This window comes from Porites lutea, chromosome 1, assembly GCF_958299795.1.
Source record: "Porites lutea chromosome 1, jaPorLute2.1, whole genome shotgun sequence".
In the NCBI taxonomy this organism is placed as follows: Eukaryota; Metazoa; Cnidaria; class Anthozoa; order Scleractinia; family Poritidae; genus Porites; species Porites lutea.
In genome coordinates, this window is record NC_133201.1 from 19,628,929 (window position 1) to 19,633,068 (window position 4,140).

The 4,140-nt window shown below is 37.8% G+C and overlaps 1 non-coding gene across 1 annotated transcript; it reads right to left on the reverse strand.

Moving 5' to 3' along the window:
• Positions 1-1,505: 1,505 nt before the first annotated feature.
• Trnas-gga (transfer RNA serine (anticodon GGA)) lies at positions 1,506-1,578 on the reverse strand. The gene has a single exon. It is a non-coding gene; the product is annotated as a tRNA-Ser (tRNA).
• Positions 1,579-4,140: the final 2,562 nt, after the last annotated feature.

A 4,140-nucleotide genomic window follows, 5' to 3' on the forward strand; every position in this document is an offset into this window, starting at 1 on the left:
AGTAACACACATGCAGTTCTAGACTGCATCACTGTACAGCTTCAAGAGACCACTCACCATCAACACACAAGGTTGTGCTGGCAGGAAATGGCAGCCGATGGGATTGTATTTTTTTGCAGACAATAATTATTTTTGTTGGACCGGACGTGTTTTAGGCTGGGAGGGGTGCGTACCTTATTTTCATAGATATTTTTTTTTTGTCTTTCCTAGGGAATCATTTAAAGCAACAGATATGCTCTTAAGCAGTTACTCATGCCCTGGTTTTTCCAATGCAGGAGGGAATAAAAAAAAAGTTGACAACTTGATGGAATGGTGTTGTGCACAACAAAATTAATAGACTTTGAGGAATGTTTACAAACCAAATTAAGTAGCACAACCATACACTTGATTTTAATACCTAACATTTAACAATATAATATTCACATTGCTTATTTGCTCATTTCTAAAAATAAACTTTCTACAACTTTTTGTCAGTAGTTTAGTATTGTACACTTCTGGCACGTAGCGTAGCGGCATGACAAAATATTATTGAAAACCCATAGGGAGATCATAGCCCCTGTCTCTGTTTCTCTGTTTGATCTCAATGGCTTCTCTTACTTTTTATCTCTAATTCACTGGCTAACCTTCTGGCCTGTTTTGTCCAGATATTCATGGACAGCGGGAAAGTGTTGCATTTCAGATTTAGTATTTTGAGACTCTTCCTACCCATACTGGTTAATCACTACTTGGAGTTGTACTTTAAAATAGGTTCTGGTTATAGCTTTTGGGGTTATCAGACATCTGGTAAGGTAGATTGAAGCAATTGCGTATGGTTTTTTCAGCATATAACCAGTATGAGGCTTACTATAATATTATGTTCTCATGTTATTCCACATAATTAGTAAAAAAAGGGCTTTTCAAAATGTCTGACCCGCGTTATCAACGGCAAAAATAATAATTACGGTTCTATTATCTGTTCTTTAAGGAACATTTGTTTAAATGCTTTAAGAAAAATCATGCAGCTTCATTAGCCCAATGACACCTTAAAGCAATGATTTTCAAATTCCGCACACACACAATGCAAAAATTCATTCGGCAAACAGTTCTAGTTTGTAGCTTTTTCTATTTCACAATTTTTTGAGCCAAGTCAGTTTGTAACACCTGAAGTATGACACGATAACAGTGATATAGTGTGACGTAAGAAAATATCCCTCAACAAAAAAAACAGTGTGTTGAAAGTTTTAATATTGAATGTCTGTTGGCCTGAGAATAGCCGACCACTACTGGTTCCCCCGTGAAACGACGTCTGACTAACGCGCGTAGAAATTTCATATCAACAGAGGATGACCAATGAGGTGTTACTACTCAGAGTGCTTCTGATTGGTTGAAACAAGTTTCACTTTTGAAATTATGAATATATGAAAATCATATATGTGAACTGCGGAGTGTAGAATTATTTGAAGGAAGATCATCGCAGTTTTATACGCAACTTATGCAGTTGCGAAAACAAAGCCTAAATAAAATTCAGGCTTGTACGGGATTCGAACCCTTGACCACTGCTGTTCCGGTGCAGCGCTCTACCAATTAAGCTAACAAGCCAACTGGGAGCAGGACGTTGAACTGGTTCGTGATAAACCCGTGAAAGGATAATGATGAAATTAAAATATATTACAGTGCACTGTAAAATCATATATGTGAGCTGCGGAGTGAAGAATTATTTGAAGGAAGGCCATCGCAGTTGTATTTAACGCAACTTATGCATGCAGTTGCGAAAAGAAAGTCTGAGAAAAATTCAGGCCATATACGTGGATCACGCACAAGAGTTGACTGGAATGGGGAAAGGATATACCGACATAGCTTTCTTCTGTGTTTTCTGAATAAATACCATCAAATAGTTCGTCACGATGCTTACTTGCCTTTTTGATTGAAAAAGAAATCTAGTCTACAAGCCATGGAACTTTTAATCAGAACTTCGGCTACTTACATGAGCAGCACGTTTTGATCAAGGAAACTAGCTTTCTTGTAAGTAAACATGTATATATCAATAGAAATCTTTCAGTGGCCTTTTTTTCACGTTGCTTTTGTAGCTTTTATCTTGTATCAAAGCACTTTACTATTGAATTTCGCCATGTGTTAAACCGATTGTTGCTTGCGTGAAGGCCATTTGCACGATATTGGTAACCACTTTTTTGTAAAGGGGAACACCCTCCCTTCGCCCTAAAAAGAGACCGGGTTGGCTACGCAGGCTATTTTAGCTTTGAGTTCGATAAGGAATTAAAATCATTTTTAAAGAACTGTAGCGTCGTTAAAGGACGCCATTTTATCTCACTTGTGAATAATGACTGTAAGTTTTGTCAGTGATCTCACATCTCACTTACCTCTTAAATAAAGCTTAATAGACGAAAATTTAAAGGTTTCTTGAAAGCTCAAAATTGACTGACGGAATGTTCATGGCTTTCAGAGCGTTGGATTATCAATGCGCGATATGTAACCGTGCATAGAAGCTCGATTATCGTAGTTTAATTTCCATTTTCAACATTGTGTCTTTGTCTTGGAGGCACTATTAATGCTATTAAAGGCACCACTTAAGAGCGGTAAATGTGCCATTTAAGCGCGAAATAAGAAACACGTTAAAGCCACTACACCTGTAGCACAATACACAGGATTATCACTTCTTATTAGAGCATAATTAAGTACTCCATACACGCTCAAAGAACGATTGCGAAGTATTAATTGCGTATGTAGAGCGATGCGTTTTTGAGGATAAGAAATACAAGGCAAGTTGTCTAAGTTCTAAGGGTGGAGAGAGGGATTCGGCGAATTTAGGAGAGTTGACAGGTAGGCGATTTGACAAGTTGCATTAATCCCCTCCTTATAGTCAAATAATAAGAATAATATTTTATTTTTATAGCGCTATTTCCAGCAATACACAATGGCGCTTTACAAGAAATGTTTAAATATTACAAATATTGCTCATAAATTACATTAAATTGAAACGAATTAAAACGAATTAAAAAAAGTAAAACTAACTGATAAAAAACACTTTCAATTAAACAGGGCTAAAACATAAAAGGACTAATTTATTGAAAACGCTTTCCTAAACAGATAAGTCTTAAAGTTTTTCCTAAAAACTCTCACAAGATCTAATTTCTAGTAGCATATCATTCCACAACTGTGGAGAGGCTGCTGAAAAAGACCGGAAACCACAGTTGCGCAGATTATATCGGACATCAAGCAGACGCCGAGGAATGTACCTCGTAACTAGGTCGGACAAATATGAAGGGGCTAAGCCATTTCAAACCTTTAAAGGTCATTAAAAGAATCTTAAAAGTTATACGCTCTTCTATAGGAAACTAATGCATTTCCTGTAATACTGGTGAGAAATGTTCATGTTTAGGTGTAGGCGAAAGGATTCTGGCCGCTACATTTTGAACATGCTGAAGCGATATCTTGATAGTTTGTTTCGGTAGTCCATACAGAAGTGAAATACAGAAGTCCAATCTGGAAGTAATGAAAGCATGCCTCCGTATGGCGACTGATATATTTCTTTATGCGGCTAATGTTTCGAAGGTGGTAGAAGGTGGCTAACAGGCCTGCCTTGCATACGGCTGACTGTAACAAGATATTTCATCGACATGAATGTATCACACAGAACACCAATGTTTCTACAATGCTCAGGCTCGTCACAAACCGTTGAAACAGAAACCGTTTCCCTTGAATTTTCTCATAAATTTCTTACATTCACTCTTTACACATTTGTTCTCACTCAAAAGTGCCCATCTCCTTTCCCAACGTTGAGCCACGCGTATTTTTGGAGCACTGAGACGACTGTAATACCCAAATTAACATTGGGGAAGGGGAAACGCACACAAGTGTTTCAAGATTTGTGACGAGTATTGCAGCTACCAAAGACGGCTAATCACCTCATCACAAACTGAAACTGACGTCAGGGGCGAAGGTTGGCGATGACTAGCATTTAGCACAACTAGTTCTTTCTTGTCCCAGCTGTTCATCTTAAGCTTGTTTACTGTCATGCAAGCATCGATATCTCGCAGACAGTCTTTTACCGCTTATTTTCCAGTTCAGCAGAGGATGATTCAGAGGTGAGAGACGTATCATAGGCATACAAATGAAAGGCAATTTGACTGGTGTCTCATAATA